At 47.1% G+C, this 20,712-nt stretch overlaps 1 protein-coding gene across 5 annotated transcripts in view; it reads left to right on the top strand.

Annotated features, from left to right (window-relative positions):
• Positions 1-20,712, top strand: part of SLC25A48 (solute carrier family 25 member 48) — a 274,610-nt gene that overhangs the window by 33,797 nt on the left and 220,101 nt on the right. For all 5 annotated transcript variants that reach the window (XM_054694374.1, XM_054694372.1, XM_037509266.2 and 2 more), the window contains exons 2-3: positions 15,629-15,760; positions 18,368-18,415. The gene's annotated coding sequence lies outside the window, so the exon portion shown is untranslated. The remainder of the gene's footprint in view (positions 1-15,628; positions 15,761-18,367; positions 18,416-20,712) is intronic.

Raw genomic sequence — 20,712 nt, 5'->3', positions numbered from 1 at the left:
GGAGCCCAGGGGTCCTCACTGTTCCTTGCCTCTGTTTCTCTCCCTGCTTCAGCTTCACCATGACTTCAGTGCACTCCCTCCAGCCTTGACTTGTTGACAACCCAGAGCCCCTGTTTTATTTTCCTGTGATGGTCATAATTAATAAATTACCACAAATGATGGGGCTTTAACTGTGGACAGATCCTCTTTCAGAGTTCAGGAGGCCAGGTTCAGGAGGCAAGGATTGACTCCTTCTTTGGCTACTCTGAAGGAAAATTCCTTCCATGCCTACCCTAGCTTTTGGTGGCTCCTGGCAGTCCTCGCAGTCCTTGGCATGTTGTAGCACCACTTCAATCTCTGCCTCTTTCTCCTTGCTATTTTTGTGTCTTCCTTTCTCCTTCTTATACACTGGTCATTGGGTTTAGGGCCCACTGTGATCCAGGATGAGTTCATCTTGAAATACCCAAGTCCTGCTGCAAGGACCCTATTCCAAATAAGTTGACAGACTAGTGGACATGTGGTTCTAGTGGACTAGAACTAGTGGTTCTAGACTAGTGATTCTAGAACTAGTGGTTCTAGTGGACATGTCTTTTGGGGAGTCATTATTCAACACATTGCAATCCCAAATTCCTGGAGGAAAGAATCTGGTTCGGGAACAGGGTCCTGTGGAGGCCCCCTTGTCATGTCTTAACTGCTTTGTGTCTGAAGAGTTTTCCTACGGAGGAATTTGAATGTGTGAACACCTCTTCCCATTCCTGGCAACTAAGGTGTGGCCATGTGATGTAAGTGGGGTCAGTGGCATGCCCCACTTGGAACATAGGCTCCAAGCTTCTGATAGTTCAGGGTGCACTTGTGTCATGGGATGAAAGTGCCCAGGAGTCAGTGGGTGTCCCCATCTACTTCTTCTTCGGATATGATTCTGCCTCCCCCGCTTTTTCCCCACATGTGGTTCTCCAGCCTTCCCACTGATTGCAAACAAAACAAAACAAAAGGTGAAAACCAGTAGGGCTTTTTTGTTTGAATTGGCCAGGTTTGATGTCTGTGATTTACTACAGAAAACACCAAGTTAGTTAAACACTCAGGCTGCCAACACAAAGAGACTTACATGGTTACTTGGTTCTTGTTTTACTTGGTGCAAGCCGTTTACCACATGGCCTGCCTGGTCTGGGCCCACCGCTGCTAAACTCTGGATTAATGGGGTGAACACTTTGCTGATGGCGGCCATGGGTTCTGAGTTGCATAAGCCTATGTTTCAGTGTGGGTGGAACCCTTGGGGATTCTTTATCGATCCACTGCAACTCATGCATGAGAAACTGAGGTGAGAAATGGAGAAGTCTTTTCTCCAGCTTACCCCAGAAATCCCTGGTGGTCAAACCAAGACCAGACTCAAGAGTCTTTTCAGCCCTCATGCCGTATTTTTCATCATGACCAATGAACAAATACACACCGAGCACTTTCTGCAGGCTTCCCCATGCCAGGAGAGTAAGGCAAGGCCTGCAGACTTTGGGGAGGCCATAAAATGGTAACCCAACACTGAGGATACACTAAGGGCACAGAGATGAAGATCATCTTGTAGCCTTCAAAGGGATGGGGATCGTCAGGGAAGGTTTTATGACAGAGGTGGATTTGAGAAGGCCGTGATAAATGGATGGGCTGTAACTAGACTAGGTAGAAGGGAGGGTTGGAAATGATTGTGGCAGCAATGTGAGGGCCGGTCTGAAGGGGTAGTCTAGCAGGAAGAGGATAATGGGCCTTGGATGGCCTTGGTGGCCTTTTTTCTTCCCTCCTGCTTACCCCTCCTCTGCTCTCTCTGAGCATGGCGGTCACACAGTTCCCAGTGGTTTGCTGCGGAAAGGCATCCGGGGCAAGTAGGGTTAAGATCTAACCTCGCCACCAAGCCATGACCCTGATGTGGCACTGCATCTATTCAGGGAAGTGTGCACAAAAGGCATCTTATGAACTAGCTAGTTTGACTCTCTCTTCTACCCAAACCTTAGTTGACTGACCAGGCAGGCATTTGAACCCGGCCCTGTGTGCTCCTGGCGCTTGGGCAGTATACATGGCAGCTCTTCCTGGACATTCTTCCCCTTGTGCTTCTTGTAAGTGCATCTGAGGCTTGGAGGTGCCCCTCCTACAATTAACCCACTGAGGTTGGAGCTGAACCCTAGGAGGAAGAGATGGTAGCCTAGGCTCAGACTTCTCAGCAAGCGCAGAGCTTTCACCTACAGAGAAAAAGGTGGGTCCTTTCTAGAAGAATATGTACCCTCTCTGGAGAAGGTGAAAGTCCCTCCATCCCCCCAGATCTCTTGGCACCTAGTTCGCAAGCAAATCCCTCCTGGAGCAGTAGTAGTCAATGTGGGCATCCTACCACAGCAGGTGCTGAGGTGGTACCAGGTGGCCTGACTGCTGCTGTGTGAGCCATCCAGCTGCTCATCAGCAGCGGGGAGAGCATGCGATGGGGGCAGGGGTGGGGTGGGCAGATGTTCCAAGGAATTGGATTTAGCCAGCGTTTCTCACTATGTGGTCACCTGAGGTGGCAGTAATGATGGGAATCATAATTGTAATTTCCAGAATCATGACCTCTGGAAAGGGTGCTGAAGTCAGTATTGACAGATGCATAGAGCCTGTTAGCTCCTCATATTAGAACAAATACTTATTTTAGCATCCGTCATCCTACCTACCCCATATTTTTCTAAGCCCCTGAGGCAGTTTGGATATGTTTCAATGACAGCTTGGAGGTGCTCCAGGTGATGTGGAGATTGGGGCTCCTCCTGTGGTTTTGCCTGCCTGTCTGACAACTGGGGAGCAAATGGAAGGAGGGAGCCTTGAAGTCCATGCAAGGCCACAAGGTGCACACCTTTCTGGGCAGCCCTGGAGGTTGGGTTATGGAACCAGGTGATTTCAGTTTCTCATCAAGGGAACCTTTCTAACTCGCCACGCTGATGAAGGAGCCAGTGTTTTGGAGAGATGGGAGGGAAAGGCTCTTGGGGTTGGGCAATTCTCGGGCCTTTTGAGATTATTGGTATATATTTTTAATGAAGAAAGGGCAAAATAGGAGAAGGGAGTGACAATTTAGAAATATTTATTTATAATAAATCAATTAATTAGTGTCATCAACACAGAAAAAAATACAAAGTGATCTACTGTTCACAGTTTTGTGATTACAAAATGAGCATCAAATTATAGAGCTTATAGGTGTGGAGATTCAGGGATGAAAGCAGATTCAAATTTGTGGTGGAGCATCATCCTCCAATCCTGCCAGTGCCTCAGCGACCATGTGTGTGACTTCATTGGCGTTTGTGCCCACGCACTTAGAGCCCTTTTGTGACTGGAAGGCCAAGCCAGATGGCCTCCTTGCCTTCCTCGCTTTCCGTTATCAGAAACATGTAGGCCTGGAGCTGAACAAACTCATTTAGAGACGCTGGGACAGGAACAAGGCTGAGGGACTAGTGTCCTGTAAATATGAGAGCTGGAATGGTCATTATAAGAGCTGGAAGTGTTGCAGGTGGTGGTGGGGGCGAGGGGGAAGACACCATCACATGTCATACTTTCCTTCCCAAGTTGTGTTAGCCCAGATCTGTCATTCTCTGTCACTTCAATTGATTAGACAGAATATTAATCTCAAGAGTGTCATGGCACCCACAAGAAGATCTGAATTTCGTGGGCTGTCTGGTGATGCTTTTTGATTGTTAGTTTGGTTTTACAGTCCGCCAGAACTCTCTCTCAGGTGCAGTTCATGGTAGGGGAGGTGATTGGTGCCGGCACCCTGCAAAGCACAGGTATTAGGGTCCAGACGATGCACCACACTGAGCTTCCAAGGCCATTGGTTGGCTTTGATGTCCACAGGGGCAGCCTTGACTGGAATTTTTGCACAAGGTAAAGCTGCAGAAAGGGCTGCTCTTTCTAGCAAACATGCTCGACTTCCATCATCATTTTCTTTCTGGAGCTACCTGGGGAAGGGATGGCACTGGTTTCGTGGGTGGCATTCGGAAAGAAAACGTAATCTTTTTAGAAATAGGAAGAAAAAGGTGCCGTTACTGAAGAGGAAGGGATGAAGGATGGTGTTGGACACAGAGGCGCGCTGTGTTCCTTTCAGTCTGCTAAATACACCCGCAGATATGCGTTTCCATCTAAGAGAAGCAGGGTGGGGTTGGGGGAATGGAAAGGAGAAACAATTCCCTATTTTCTTTACTGATGACCCATGACAGTTGTGGAAAGGGGGGTAAAAGGGAGGGGGAAACAAGGCAGGAGGGGGGAAACAGAGGGGTCTTTCAGTGACAGAGCAAGGAAAATGGCAAATTATCCATGGTTTCCAGAAATCCGTGGAGGCCCTCTCGGCCCCTGCCCTGCTAAATACAGTGCCGGCTGTATGCATTTCCCACCTCAGAGATGTCTGCTCGAATATTCCGCGGCATTGTGTTCTGACGTGCTCGGTTGTGTACAGTCTGCCTCCATGTGAGATGAATCTTGGCCCCTAGTGGAAGTTCTGGTCCAGATCTACTCTATTCTAGTGCTGTGTAAGAAATGCCATCTCCAAACACAGGACAATTCTGCAACCAGATAAATTCTTTCCCGGAGAATTCCCCCCATTTTGATCAGGGTTCTCAAGCCCATACTAGTGGAGGGGACAACATGTGCTTGGGCTGACGCAAGGTTTGAATTGTGTCTGCAGTTTGGACCAGGCTTGGGTGAAACAATGTCTTTTTTGTGCCCAGAGTAGAGTGGGGGAGACAAAGGGGGTGTGCACACTTGTGCAGGGAGGGCCCACAGGGTGCAGGCCCCGAACTGAAGAGGGAGCAGGCAGAAGGTGCTCGATCCCACCCCCTCCTCTGCAGTGAGGCCTGGAATCATTTTCACATTCGCTGCTGGAGGCTAAGAATCAATCCGGAACCACCTTCAAAGTCGCTGAGTTTTGCGTTCGCAGATTTTTCTAACTCTTCTAGACTCAGATGAAAGAACAATGGCATAGCCTGGTGTTGCTGTCGCTAGCTTTAGCTCACCAAATCCAGGCGACACCTGCCACAGGATAGTGCCAAAGCCAGAAGTAGTTTTGTGGCGTAGTTTCCTTTTTGACTCCTTCATGGTTTTGGATCCTTAAGAACCTCTTCAGTTGAGATTAAAAACATCCTGCCATCCTCCGCCACCCTCCAGATGCTGTGGATCAAGTGTGGGAAAATTACGTGAGTGAGGGTATTCTCTTCCGTGTACAAAAGAAGTCACAGTGAAATTTATCCTAATGGAATTTAACTATTGGTTTATGGAGAGAATTCACAAATAAACAGAGAATGGAGACATAGCTGAAGTGGTTTCCTTTTGCTTTTCTCTACCTTAACACTGGGCTACATAAATTCATGTTGGGTTCGAACACAAATGCATTTTGTTTGTAGTAATTAAAATGTTTTAATGAGACAACCATAAAATCCACCATTAATTATTTTATTTTAAACACTTCTGCCTTCTTTTGAACCAGGTCTATTTAGAAATAGTTTAGAGAGTAGCCTGCAGTTTTATTCTTTCCTCTGCATTATACACAGGAGTGGAGAAGTCATTTATAAATAATTACACAATGTTTTGGGTCTTTGGGCTTGTATAATATATCAAAGCGATTAGTACACTTATTGTTCCATTGTAAATGCTTTTTTTCTCCTTTCAGTTTCACTTGCCTTGTCTTCCAGCTAAACCTTTTTCTGGAAATCTTTTGTCTTCTTCGTTCTTTTTGCTTGTTACAGTCCAGGGCATTCTTCTTATTCAAACACTCGCAGCAGGGGCAAAGAAAGCGACTTCGGCCGCATCTTAAGTTTTACCATAACTTTCTGGCATTTTCTTTTCTTCCAGTTTTCCCAGACTACCTAGGGGCAACGAAGAATTATAACATACATGAATTATTGGTACTCCCCTCGAGTTAAAGGGGGAAGAAAGTGCCTCATTTTCTATGCCCCCCAGGGACCGAGCGGGCGGGCGGCCGCCAAACAATGTATTTATCACTTTGCATCTCTTTGGGACGCCGGCCGCGCCCGGGTGCCCCCACCCTTGCCGCTGCCGAGGTTTTGCTGCGGCCTGGGGAGCTGGCGTTTCGCGATTTCTTTTATGGAGCCACAAATAAAGACTCCTGGGCTGGACGTAGGGGATCTGCCCGAACCTTAGCAGACGCGCCGCGCGCGGCGGCTGGTGCCCGGCGCGGGCGGCGCGGAGCCCGGGTGGCGGCGAGCGCGCGGGGCCTGGGGAGCCGGGAGCGGTCTCCGCCGGGGCGGCTCGCCGCGTGAGGGGATTAGGGCCGCACGAGAGGCGACTGCGCCGCGGCCTCCAGCCACGTGAGGCAAGAAATGGCTTCAAAAGTGCCCACCCAACTAATCCTTGTCATCCGGCAGGACCACCGCCGCCACGCCGGACCCGGGCCTGCCTCCTGGGGCCTGGCGCGCGCTCGCCTCTGCCGGCGAGAAATCTACCCCTCGTCCCACCTCAGCCCCATTCCCGAGGCCCCGGGCGAAGTTTGGGCAGTTCTCAGTGACCGCCGCTGCAGCCTCAGAGCCGGGGCGGGGGGCGGGGTGCTGGGGGATCGCGGGGAGACCCTGTTGCGTGTAGGAAATGCCAGATACTCTGCTAGAGTGAGGAAGAAGGACGAGGAAGAAAGCTGGGGGGTGGGGGGGTCGGGGAGTATAGGTGTCAGGATTAAAGCAGGGCGATTCATTAAGAAAAAGTAAAAAATGGTTCGAGACAATACGAGTGAAGAGAGCCCGGTGGAGAACTGCAGCGTCCCTCGGGGGCGCGTCCCGGGGCCGGAGGGCGTGCTGTCACCGGGCCCCTCCCCGCGCGCCCGCCCCGGGGCCCGAGGAGCACGTCGCAATCTGTCAGGACTCGGCCGGGTTTCCATATGAAGGGCCGCGCCGGGCGCACAGGGAGCGCTGAATGGCCGCTCGCGGTCGGGCGGGCGCGCACGCCCCGAGGCCGGGCTGGATTTGGCCGCATTTGCATAGCAGGTGCTGATGCTTGTCCATTCTTACTTAAAGAAGTTTTAATATGGGATAAATTACCAGGAATTAGGAGCAGGCGTGGGCGGGAAGAAAGGAACCGTGTCGCCAGTGCGCTCGCCGCCTCCTGGCGCGGAAGGAGAGTAGGGGAAGGAGAGAAATATTAAGGCAGAGTTGACTTTAAACGTCATCCCAACAGGCTTTATAAACTTCCAAATGGAGCAAACGGGAAGAAACTTGAAGCTATTGATTCGATTTTAGACTCTGGTTTGCAGCAAGTGAATAATCTCAAGGAGAGTAATGTGATTAGCGCTGGGAGATCAACTTTGAGTCAGAAGGGCTGGTGGAGTTTGAAATGTTAATCCTGACCCTAATTCGCCACATTGGCCGAGTGGAAGAGCTGTGCCACAAGAGTTACGTTTTCTTTCCTCTTAAAGAAACATTAGGCGAGGCCCTCTTCACCCCGTTTTTGGAAGATAACCAAGGCTCCAGCCAGGGGCTCCTCTGGGCAGGAGTGCGGCTCCGATGCCCCAGCAGGTCCTTGCCTCTAGGTTCATTCCATCTGTTTGGAATCTTGCAAAGACTTGAGGCAAAGTGGAGTTTCAAAGAGATGGGATTTTGAAGAGAGAGGGATTAGCGTTGCTCCCCTGGCTCTGTCCCCCAGCCTCCTTAAACACATCACAGGGTATCCCCTTGAAAGGAACATCCTGCTTTTCAGGTTTTGGGGGCGGACTGAAAGAAGGGAATGTCAGGCGTGCTGTCAGACTGTGGGGGGGACAACAGTCTGCTTACTTTCTGAGGAGACAAACGCAGGGCTCCTACCTCCGTTGCCCTCTGACTACAGGGCCTTTCTCCTGTCTTTTTGGACCCACACGCTGCTTTTAGTAGCTCAGAGCCGGCTGCTCTTTGGCGGTTTCTCTGCCCTGGTCCTTTGGGGCAGGATAGCACCTGGGATCTTGCACACAGGCCTCAGGCTTGCCCCAAGTGCTGCCTAATATGCCCGCTTTTCCTGGAAGGCAGTGTGAGATGCCCAAACGGACCATATGGTTTGGAGCGAGAGCCTTGCAGCCCGCAGACAATGGGGAAGTGAGAGGCCCAGGTCAGTGGCGGAGCTAGCGCTGCTGCAAACCTCTCTTTCAGCCTAATGAAGCTGTTGTCTGGGGGTAATGATGCAAATGCCCTGGCCCTTTCTCACTGCGATAGTCTAGAACGTGATTTGTCATACAATCTGAATCTTTGGGAGGACTTTAGACAGAACCTCCCCCAAAGATGGAGATGAGCCATATGTGCACTTTGCATCTGAAGGGGCCTGGGGGCAGGGGAGGGAGGACTCCGCCCACACCGCCTTCCTCCTGAACAGCCTTCTCAGAGCAGGAGGACCAGGTCCGGAGGAGTCCAGTGCTGCTTGCCTCCAGGAGGCTCATGAATGGGTGCAGCGCTGTAGTATCTTATGACAGATGAGCGGCGTGTGTTGGAAAAAAATGTGGAGGACATGGATATTCAGAGTGGGTAGTCATAGCTTCTGTTTATCCCCTCCCCCCATACTGCATTATGAGGATAGAGGAGGGACCATCTGAATGGAATGCTCACTTAGAAATGATGCTTAGGTTTCACTGTGCAGAGTGCCCAGGCTGTGTTAATTGGACCAGGATGGACACTAAAAGTGAGTATTTCTGAAGCAGAAATAATAAAAGAGAAGCAGGGACCAGGTGACAGGCATCTTGGGGGACAGGACAAAGGGAAGGCACAAACCAGAGTGAGAAAGACAAATGTGCAAACCAGCTCTCACCGGATGCATGGGGACGGGCATGGTGGGCCCTCATAGGAAGCGAGGTGACTCTTCATTGCCCCTTCAGCTCAGCCTCTCTGGGCCTGTCCAAAGTGAGGGGACAGAAATAGATTACTCCTTAGCCTCTCAGTAAACCAGATTGCCCTAGAATGCATTGATTTAATAACTCTTTCCTCCTGGAGGCAATAGAGAAGCACCAGTGGTCCATTCTAACCCTAATGTCGATGACAGTGGGGGGGGGGGAGGAGTCTGTGGGTTGGAGTTTCCCCTAGATAGGGAACAGGGAGCAAAGATGACACATTCACATCTCCCCACCGATGAGGCCTTTCTTTTCTGCCACACCCTCTTCTGAGCCCTCCATGCCTGGCTTGGCATAGCTGATGCTCAAAAGATGTTTGAGGAGAGAATGGATTTGTGCCCGGATGCTGGGTGTTCACACGTGTGCATCTTCCTGTGTGTGATTCACATACATGTACACACATGTGCACATCGCAACCCCATCCTCACCAGTAGGGATGAAGGGAACACGGAGTTGGGTGGGATTACTCCACCTCTGGTAACCTGAGAACTGACCCACAAGTTGGCACCGCTGTAGGCCTGGGCTCTGCTGGGTTCTCAGTTCCTGACAGGCAGAGGGCTTGCTGGGTGGGTATCTGTTCACTCATTCTGTGGTCGGGTAACTTTAGGAGATAAAATGGGGTGGGGTGGGAAATGGAGGCGCCATAATCTGAGGAGAGGTCCCTAATTAGCCCTGCTGGCTCTGCGGGCCAGTCAAGAGCAGATAGAAATCCTGGTCACGCCTTCTCGCCAATCATTCCTCAAGCCACAGGTAAGTGGTCATCAAGCTCTGCCAAAGGCCTGGCCACATGATACTTTTCTGCTCCCCCAACCTCCTCTCTGGGCACTGAGTTGGGGGGGGGGGTCGTAGTTACCGCGGTGACAACACCAGCTTTCAAAGCCCAAGCCACAAGCTGCTCACCGCAACACCTGTTACCACCGAGAGGTGTGTCCTGGGTGAGAGCTGGGAGGTGACTCTTGGAGTGTGTGTGTGGGGTGTGGGGGTGGGGGGAGGGGGACAGAAAGTGCTGGGAACCCAGGGAGACTGGATTTTCTGTTGATTTGAGGATTACACAGGAAACTTAGTATTGAGAAAAGGCAATCTTCCTAAAATATCCCAGCCTTCTTTCTGGCTTTAACAAATATGTTCCCAGTGTCCATTTGCATGAGCATTGTTAATGCCTGTGGTCAAGAGGCTCAGTACCAGTATCTCTCTCCTTCTTGGATCCATCATCATCATCTCCATCCTTCATACTGAAATAAATACTACTTGTGAAATTCTTTTTTTGTGTGTGGGACACTTAGCTAAACCCTCAATATACATGACATTTTAAATTTACAAATCTGTGACTTGTTTTATCTGCCTTTTAAATATTAGGAAATTGATGCTGAAGTAGATTAAGACTCATGTTCAAGGTCACGGGCCCATCAGGCAAGCAGAGAGCCAGGTTTGGGACCCAGGGCTACCCGGCTTTCAGGGCCCATGATGTTGAGTAATTGTCAGACTCCTTCTGCCCCCTTCTCCCTTCATGTGACACCCACTGTGCAGCCAGCTCCAAGGACGTGGGATGGAAAGCACAGCCCTGCTGTGTGGGGGAGGGCAGCTGTGGCAGGTGTGGGGGAAGGTCTGTGCTTGTCTGCTGGTTGGTTGTCTTGGGAAGAGGTGTAACCATGGCACACGAGGACTTGTTGGGTTTGAAGCTGGTTTCTATTCTTGTTTGCTTCTCAAGATTTGAGAGGCCTAGAGTCCCTCTGTTATCTTGAGAAAATTTCTTTTTCTCTCAGGCCTTACCCTCTACATCTTAAAAACAGATGATGTGGGTAGCAGGTAGAGGGGCCATAATTTATGCCCAGGGGCAGCCTGAGATCTCCAGACTCACCAGTGCAGTGCTGCCCACACCCGGGCTCTTGGGGAGTCACCTACAGCCTGACATCAGCCATGACCTCACCGCTCTGGTATCCCTATCTGCATAGAGTGGAACTTAGGAAGTAGCAGAGGCCGAGCTGGGCTGCAGAGCCACTGTGTGTGGCCCTTCTGAGTGATAAGGGGGTACTCTCTGTGTTCTGCATATTCTCGGTGGTCTTTGGTGTAAAGTTCACAGTCCTAGAGTTGTGGCTAAGACTTCTTGCCCCACATCACTGAAGGACTCAGATTGACTTCAGCATCGAGACACTAGGTTACTTATATACATTGGTTTACATTGGTTAATTCCATTCCATTCATTCAGTCATTGTTCTGTTAAGTCAGTTTTCCTGGGTAAAAGATGACTTAATTTCCTTGCTTAAACCCCATCTAAAGCTTTTCATTGCATTTAGAATAAAACACCTCCATCTTTTAATTCTAACTGTTCTTGACAAGACTGTCATCTGCCCCCTGCCAACCTGGGTGGTACCTTAGTCCTAGTGCCAGTTCCTTTCTCCTTGTCCTCTCAGTTCCAAAGAAATGTTGTGTCCTTTTAGTGCCTTTGGCACTCCTCGGGACTTTGCATTTGTTCCTCTTTCTGCCTGGAGTATTCTACCCATCTGACTCCTGCTCAGAGGTGGGCCTCCTGATGATCCTGACCAAAGTCACCCTCCCTGGCCCAAGCAGTTACTCCTCATCACATCACCCTACCCCCTACCCCTCCCTGCAGTATACATCTATGGGTAGTTTATGTATTTATTTCTTTGCCCCTTCCTCGTCTGTCTCTGTAACTGAGCTGAACATTCCATGTGGAGGCTAGTGCCCTGTCCAGCTTATTAACCGTTCCAATGTCTGGAACAGAGTCCCCCCACATAAGAGGTGCCCAATATGTTTTGTGGCTGAATGCGGACATGGATTTGAATGTGTTTTAAATGGTATAGTGCATGTGCCCTGCTAGTGCTTGCCTCACTGACCTCCAGCTCATGGCAGAGCCTGGGCTGAAGAGGGGATGCAGCATGGAGAGGGTTAGGCCTACAGAGTTGGAAGCTGTGTACTTCTGAGTGGGGCATGTTGAAGACGGACCTCTCTGGGCATGGGAGCATTTCTAACTTGGTTGAATAGAGCACATTCCTAACTTTGACCTCATTCCCATAGGATGATTTGAACCCTTGGGAGTCTCTGAATCACAATGTTGGAGCTCAGAGGAGAGCTCTGCACCTGCTAGAGTGGATGTTTCTTCTCTCTCTGAAAGAGAGCTGTGTGAGCAAGTTTCTCTAAACAGTGTAGGAGTGGATATGAGCAGGGTGTCCAGTCCAAGACAGAAAATAGCCATCCCTGAGGGGCACGGAAGAGGAGGAACTCCTTGGAGCAGAGTGGGGAACAAGCAGCAGCTGTGGACAGGGCTCACCAGGGAGGGTGGCCACCGGCAGGGAGAGAACCCCTCCCCCTCCCATTGGAATGGTTAATAAGCTGGACAGGGCACTAGCCTCTGCATGGAACTTTCAGCTCAGTTACAGACACAGACAAGGAAGGGGCAAACAAATAAATATATAAACCACCCATAGATGTATACTGCAGTGAGGGGTAAGAGGTAGGGTGATGTGATGAGGAGTAACTGCTGGGCCAGGGAGGGTGGCTTTGGTCAGGATCATCAGGAGGCCCACCTCTGAGTTGGAACCTTAGAACCTCTGAGGGTTCTAGGAAAGCCTGTTCGAGTAGCAGGGGCCAGCATCGCGTCTCTGTCATTCCCAGGAATTGTCCTGTGATGGAATGTCTAAGTGGATAAAGGGCCCATTCAGCCCTCTCAGTTGTTCCCCACCGTCTCCCAAGTCTTGATTCAGCCCACTGAGCATCCACAGGAGTCTGGCTGAGGGCTATATGGTGAGAGAAGACCCCATTCCTGCCCTCAAAGTGCTGGTGGTCTACTTGGGCACCAGAACATGGGTGGGTGAAATAAACAGTGGTCAGAATTTCAGCCTTCCTGCTCTGCCTTCCTGCTCTCATTCACCCTGCCATTTTTGGAGTGCCCCCCCCCCACCATGTGTGTTGTGCTGGGAAGCCTGGAAACCCAATGGAGCGGCCCTCCTGCAGCTTACATTCTGATGGGAAAACAGACCACCCGCATGAAAAGAAATAAACACTTAAGATAACAGCGGTAGTAAGGAGTGATAAATAAACAGGGTGCCACTGTGGGGTAAAACAGGACAAAGTTATTGCAGCTAGGGTGGTGGGATGAGCGCTGAGGAGAGTCCCAGGATGGGGAGCCAGCTCTGGGGAGATGTAGAGGAAGGGCCTTCCAGCTGTGGTCCTAGTACGTGCAGACTCTGGGGTAGGGACGAGCTGGTAGTGTGTGGAGAAATGTTGCAGGACCAGTGTGTATTAGAAAGCCCCCAGGAGTGAGATGAAACTACTATGGACAATGCTTAACAACATCCCATGGGTAAGAACAGATATCTACTGAGTGCTTACCATGCGCCTAGCACTGTGCTAGTGTGCTGCCTGACTTAATCCTCATACCGTTGGTGAGGTGCGCACTGAGGTTCTTCTGTCATGTGGAGGGGCCAGTGGAAGTTCAGGCAGTTGAAGTCAGTTGCCAAAGGTCACATAGCAAGTTGGTGGTGGAATCAGATTTTGAACATAAATCTGATTCTAGAGGCCAAATTTGTAGCCACTAGGCAAGTCTGTCTCTAATACATAAGAAACCACACAAACTAGACACTTTTGCTATGTGGAAAAAACCAGGGAAGGGAGATAACAGAGAAACTCTAGTTGTGGCCTTAGGTTGTTGGGTGGATGATGGAGAGAGAAGTGTGGAAAAGTCAATTTTAAAGCTACATCCCATCTGCCAGAGTTTCTTCTTCTTTTTTTTTTTTTTCCTGGTAGGATATGCATTTATTGACAGTGAAAAAGCATTTGCCGACCATGAGTGTTACAAAATATGAAGAGTCTAACTAGCTCACTATTTGGGGACTATCTCAACTTGCATAGGGTTTTCTCTCACTCATTTCTACCAACTCTCTTACCTCTAACCACATTTTAACTTAAAAATATAATAAACAAGCATATTTAATGTATCACCCTTTAGCATTAGTTACTAGGGAAAACATATTAAACAGGTTGTCTGCTCTTAAATCCTAGGTGTTTTAAAATTAAATTATTGGCTGTAACTGAAAACAGCAGATTTGATTACAGCAACTGTAATATAAGTCAAATAAGCAAGTTTGATAAGTTCATAGGCACTACGGCTTAACTAAGATATAAGTACAATTCTGGCACTATATCAATCTTTAACATACATGCAGAGAGACAGCTGGAATATGTAAAGCTTGGCTTGAATACCAAAATGAAGTTCCCTTCTCTTCCAGTGTAGAGTCCAGAAAGCGAATTTAGATCGAATATACATATAATGTAACTGAAATCAGGCCAATTGGATGTGAGTCCCTGACTCTGGAGTGACAGTTTTTAAAGTAGGTTTTATTAAAGTTGGAAGTTGGTGATAAATATTTTAAGTAGCAGTGTTTCCATATAGCATCTCAGCTGGCTAAAGGTGGAAAGCAGTGCCACCTGTTGGTGAAAGGAGTGACGGTTTTATAAGGCACTGCCTGGATTCTAGGGTTTCTGAGTCACCCACTGGGCGCTCAGGCTTGCAATGGGTGCACAGGCTTGCACTGGGCTAGGTATGTTGTGGTGTGGGGAGGGGAGTGGACTGAGGTCCGAGGGGCAATGATGAGGTTCAGAAGCACAGTACCAGAATGGGTTGGGGAGACTAGACTGCCAGTTCTATCCTTTCTTGTGAGCACCAGGGGATCTCAAAAATAAGCCATAGGAAGAGGTGGATAAAGAGAGGGGTCTGGGTTGGCTTGAGAAGCTCAGAGAGACTCTATCAAAACCTGAGCAGGCAAGGATTAGAAAAGCAACATGGAATTTCTGCATATCTGTGAAATGATTTAAGTGTGTCACTACAGTAAAGTTTGATATATGAAAAGAGGAAGTGAAAGCAATCTGGATTTACCATTAAAGAGCAAAACAATAAAAATGGAGATACTATATGACCCAGAATTCCTGGGCTTGGGCATCTATTTGAAGAACATAAAACTATCAACTCAAAAAATTGTATGCTCTACTATGTTTGTTGAGGCACTATTTACAATAACTAGGACATGGAAGCCGCCTAAGTGTCCACTGACAGAAGATTAGGTCGAGAAGATGTGGCCTGTCCACATCATTGAGTACTATTCAGCCATAAGGAAATACAAAATGTTGCCATTTACTGCAAAATGGAAGGAGTTTAAGGAAATTACTTATTGTAAAGTCAAAATGGCAAAGACAAACATTGAATGTCTACATAGCAGATGATCTACCACTTAATAGAGAAGTGGTAAATAAAGTATGTTATAAAACAATTGCTATGTAGCAGAAAGATAATGAGCAAGCTCTTTATCTACTGATGTGGAAAGCTCTCCAAATTATATTGAGAGAAAAATAAAAACAACCGCATAGATGCAGGCGTGGAGCAGGTGTATGCGGTTGGTGCCATTGGAAAGCATCTCAGTCAGTGATGAACTGTAGCTAGGTGTGTAGCAAGTTGTGGCCACCCAGGTTTGTGCAACTACTCTCTATTTCACATTAATCCATGATAAAATCACCTAATGATGCATTTCCCACAACACATCCCTGTTGTTAAGTGACGCATGACTGTAGTCTCTATAGAAAGGAGATATCAAATAAACACCCATCTTGTGTCTAAGCATAAAGAAACTCTGTAACATGTGCAAAAAGTTGTCTAGAGAGTTGATGGGGATAGGAATAGGAGAAAAATCGTTTCTCTTGACACATCTTTTTAAAAACTACAATTATTGTATATATTCCACATTCAAAAAAAGGAAAACTATAAATAAACAAAATTTAAAGTAGAATCTGATCCTATTGCAGCTTGACACTTCCTCTGGACATTGCTTCCTTCTGTCTAGAGCTTGTCACCTCTAGACAACACAACACCTGGATGTTCTAGAATCTGAGAGCGGAAAGAGACCTTTGGAAGATCACCCATTGAATTGGAACATTGTAAGTGCAACATAACTTGTTTCTTAAAGGGTGGTTGTTAAAGTTTGTTTACTTAGGTCTTCTGATTTCCTGATATTAAGATTCATAATGAAGATGAATGTATAATTTTTTTGTACTTTATTGTAAGTAATCATGAGGCCAGTAGCTATTCATTTAGTTGGTCTCAAATATTTGCTAAGAACCTACCAAGTTTGGGTTCTTGACTGAAACTTGGGTGTGTCCCAAAGAGGTCTTGACCCCCAAGTTCTGCTCTTGGGCAGTCACAGTATAGGAAGGAGATGGGTAAGTTGCCAGCATCCTCATGGAGGAGAACAAGGGCATTCTGCATTTAGGTGAGTGAACCAGGTAGGCTTCAGGGAGGAGGGAGCACTTAAGTGGAGACTCAAAGCATAAGCAACAAACAAAAGCTCCTCCAACTTGAAAGGATCAAGAATAGGTGGATGTTTCTTTTTTTACTCTCCAGAATAAGTATGATTTTTTTTTCAAATGCTTGTGTTCATTTCAAAAGGAAAGCTGTGGTTTGTTTCTTTCTCATACTTTTCCACTAAAATTGTTAAAAGTCATTTTCTCTACACCTGGTCACAAAGAGGTTGTTGTTGCTTCCAGTTTTACATGGGAGGGGTCACAATGCAGCTGGCCAACCCCCTGATCTTTAGCTGTTCCCTGCCCTCCTAGCCGCCTGTGTCCCAGGCCTGGCTCTGTCCACCAAGCAGCTATGATACTGCACCTAGGTGCCTAGTGGGGTTGGGGCCAGTGCCTCTGTTTCTGGGCCCTCAGCTTCCTGTCCTTTACAGGGTTTGAGCCTCCAGGGCTGTTCTCCCCTGCCAAGGTCTTATAAGAAGGCTGTGTTCCCTTTGTGACCTTAGGGCCAGGTGAGCTGCTGGAGGCTTTTCAGAACTCAGCTCCTATGGCTCTGGGCACTTGTGGAAGCTCACGATTGTTTCCTAGGCAATCAAGTCCAGTGTACTCAGGTGGCTTGTCCTCCGGTCACCTTTTTGTCACAATAAAGATGATCTTTCCCTGAGCCTCAATCAGCGACAGTGTGATTCCATGAAGAATACTGGGAAGGGGAGATGGGACAGACCTGGGACTAGGCTGAGATCCTTCGTTTTTTCTGGGGCTCAGTCTTTTCATCTGGATCACCAGGACGCAAGACTTTTCCAGATCCTAGTATTATTCCTGGACCCCCTGCGGTGGCTGTGGAGGCTGGGCCCTCCTGGTCAGCCCCTTCCCTTCCCTCCTGAATAGGGTTTTCAGAAGATCTCCTGGCAGTGAATTGGTGCTGTGTATGTGTCCATGCTCCATACATGGCTGTTACTTAGCAAGTGCTCCATAAGGAAAGTGGGGAGTGCTGCAGGGCAGGGGGGCAGAAGAGTCAATTGGCTCTCCCTCAACCCCATTCAGGGAGGGCTACCATTTAAATTTGAACACCATCTCCAATGAGTTTATTAAAAAAGACAGACTAGAGAGAATTTACCTCTTTTTCTAGATCACATATTACTAGAATTGCATATTACACTATGAGTTAATATTTTTAAAAGCCTGCCAAAAATTTATAGGTCCTGTGACAAAATTTCAGAGTATTTTTGGTATTTATTAAATGTAAACCAAAGATGCTATAGCTTTCTGTTTAGGCATTTTGTCCTGTTGCAGGCCTCAGCATATGTATATAGCCAGTGACTGAAGGGCCTCTGATGAGCTTCCTTTTGACCAGTGTATCCAGCCTCGGGAGATTTTAAGATTGACTTCCCAGGGGCAATTCTTCCTCTCAAGGGAGAGTTTTTAAAAAGAGTGAGGGAGCAGGAGGCAAAAGTATCAGATGAATTTGTGGATGAAGTTTTTTTTTTTAATGAGAGCCTTAGAAAAAGAAAAGAGATCTTGAAAATATTACCAAGACTCCCTTCCCATCCCTTGTGTCCCCGTGTACCTCTCCTCTACCCCTATAATTCAGTTTTTCAATGTCTACTATTTTCTTGAAAGTGTCTTTTGTTATTGAATTGTCTGATATGTAAATGTACAGTATTTGTTTTTATCATTCTGACTTTGCTGCACATAACTGTCAAATTCCCTCCATTTCGTTGACATTGGCTGTATTTCACCCTTTCATATGACTGTATAATACTCCATGGTGAGGTTATACCACATCTTCTTGGTCCAGTCATCTTCAGCGTACATTTAGGTTGCTTCTATATCCTGGCTGCTGTGAACATTATGGAATGTATGGACTTTTTTAAAAAAAAGATTTATTTATTTATGCATACAAGAACTGGAGTACAGGCCAGAGGTGCTGGGGTGTGTGTGTGTGTGTGTGTGTGTGTGTGTGTGTGTGTGTGTGAGAGGATTCACCAGAGACAGAGTGGGGAACAGAACAGGCAGATTGACTGAAATACACTACTGTGGGGAGCAGAGGGCAAGACAAGAGAGGTCTGCTGTGCCATATGTGGGTCAGCTCCCTGGCCATGGATGGAACTCAGGACTTAGCAGTGATAGTGCTAAGACTTAATCCCTAGAGAGGCCCTCCATATAGATTTCAATATTTTTTGTTCAGTTTCTTTGAGTATATTGGTATTTTGATGGGCATTGTGTTAAATTTGTATTTCATTTTAGGCAATATGGTGATTTTGATTATAATGATTCTCCCCAACCATGAGCAAGGTACGTACATCTCCTCATGTCACTATGTCATTTAGTAATATTGTTATAGAGCAACCCTGATATAAAATGGCTTGCCTGACTATGGGTCCTCACCCACACACTTAAAGGGGGACTTATGAATGCTAAACTGCAGACACACACAAACGGTTGATAAAAGGCTTATTTACAAGGGAAGGGGAAATGGGGAAATGAATAACTCAGGGAGAAAAAGAGGGAGATAAGTTCGTAAATGTGTCCTACCCGTTCAGCTGACCTGGAATCCCAATGACCCTCCGAGCTGGCAAAAAGCCAAGCATGCCGCGTGGCCAAGAGAGTGACCCTCGGCCACATGGCTGGTTAAATACTCAAACAGAGAACACAGTTGCTTAACTCCACCCTCAGGTCTTCGCAACCTTCCCTTTGGTGATCATGGGATTTGTAGTTCCCAGTGTCCTGATGAAGTGGGAGTGGAGTCCACAAAGCCTGTGTGGAGTTTGCTCAGGACATCCTTTCCCCCTAACAATATCTTGTAGTTCTCATTGTACAGGACTTTTAATTTTTTTGCTAGTTTGATTCCAAGGTATTTAGTTCTGTTTGAAGCAATTATAAATGCTTCATTTCTTCTGCTTCTTGTTTGTTGTTTGTGTATAAAAAGGCTATGGAGTTTTGTATGTTGGTTTTGTAATCTGCCAGTTGGCTCTATTCATTCATTGTTTCTAATAATTTTTTGGTAGAGTCTTTAGGATCTTCTATATATAGTATTACATTGTCTGAGAATAGTGGGTCTCACTTATTTTCCAACTTGGATTTCCTTCAGTTCCTGTGTTTGTCTGATAGCTCTGGCCAAAACCCCTAGTACCAAGTTAAACAGAAGTGGTGACAATGGGCATCCTTATCTTGTGCTGCATCTGATGAGGAAGGATTCCAGTTTTCTCCATTGAGTAATGTATTGGCCGTTGCTTTATGATATATGGCCTTTATTATATTGAGGTTACTTTTTTCAAATCCCACCTTGTTTAGAGTTTTTAATCATAGATGGGTGCTGAATCTTTCAGATATTTTCTCTGTATTTATTGCTATCTGTTGCCTTGATATTCATTGCTCTGTTGCTTTGCAGTAACCCCTTTAGGATTTCTTTCATGTGTGGCTTGGTGTTGATAAATAGTTTAGTTTTGGCTTCTCAGTGAAGCTCTTACTCTCTGGGTGAAGCCTTTATCTGCAGTATTTCCAAACCCTGTGGTCACTCCTGACAAGCTTTTGCCACCTCCAGGGAGCTGTTCTGAGCAGCTACAAGGTGGAGCTCAGTACCTGTCTCCTAACGGGGTCTGTATCCGCCTTTTCTATACAGGAGGACTGGGAGGTGGGCGCACGCAAAAGTCTTGGAAAGAAAAGCACTCAGAGGACAGCATCCCTGGATCTCCTCTCTCAAAGACTTGGTCTTATGGCCTTCCCCTGTGGTCACACTGACTTGGTAGCCACTTCTCAACTCTAGCTCTTTCCAGGCTTAGTTGCTAACACTTCCTCACTGTTGCTAACCCCAGGGGCTGACTTGATTTCCCTTAACTTTGCTGGCATTTTCATGAATTCTTCCAGGGTGTGCAGGTAAAAGCAACTAAATCAAACCTTGGCTTGTAAGCCTTTCCTATGTCTGTGGTGTAAATTCTCTCAACATGGTGATTTCAAGCTACTAGTAATTTAATAACTGGCTCACAAAAATTCTGAAAATGTAGCAATCAGCCCTCATGGTTGGTAGAGCTGACTCCAGCACACCACTAACTTTCCTTCATTAAGTTATTATTCAGTTGCCCTATTTGACCGTGCCGCCCACATTTCTTGCCAGGTCCTGACAGATACACCAAACATACATTTCTGTACCTTACTGATGTATCTTGCGATTAATTCTATATCAGTACAATGAGATCCACCTCATTTTTCTTTATGACTGAATTATTTTCCTCTGGATACAGTTGCCAACTATAAAATGTGCATTTCAATGTTGCCAGTCTTTTGCTATTACAATTTTATGAGTAGCCTTATTTATATACCATATACATATGTGCATATATATTATAGGAGAAACTCTTAGAAGTAAAATTCCTGGGACAAAGAGCTGTTCATTTAAAAGTTTTGATAAGTATTGCAAATTCCTTTCCATAGAGATTGTATATCTCCTTAATGGAGAGTGAAAATGTCTGCATTTTAACTATTGTCGTGGTTGGATCCCAGGATCCCAGGGTTTTTATACGCATCTGACTAGAGGGATAATAAAGGAGAGTGTCTGGGGAACCATGTAGTCTGGGGAAAGAGGTCAGGAGATA

The sequence above is a fragment of the Talpa occidentalis genome, unplaced genomic scaffold, assembly GCF_014898055.3.
Source record: "Talpa occidentalis isolate TD23 unplaced genomic scaffold, MPIMG_talOcc4v2.1 talOcc4.13, whole genome shotgun sequence".
Taxonomy (NCBI): domain Eukaryota; kingdom Metazoa; phylum Chordata; class Mammalia; order Eulipotyphla; family Talpidae; genus Talpa; species Talpa occidentalis.
This window is presented reverse-complemented; position numbering and strand designations above follow the sequence as displayed.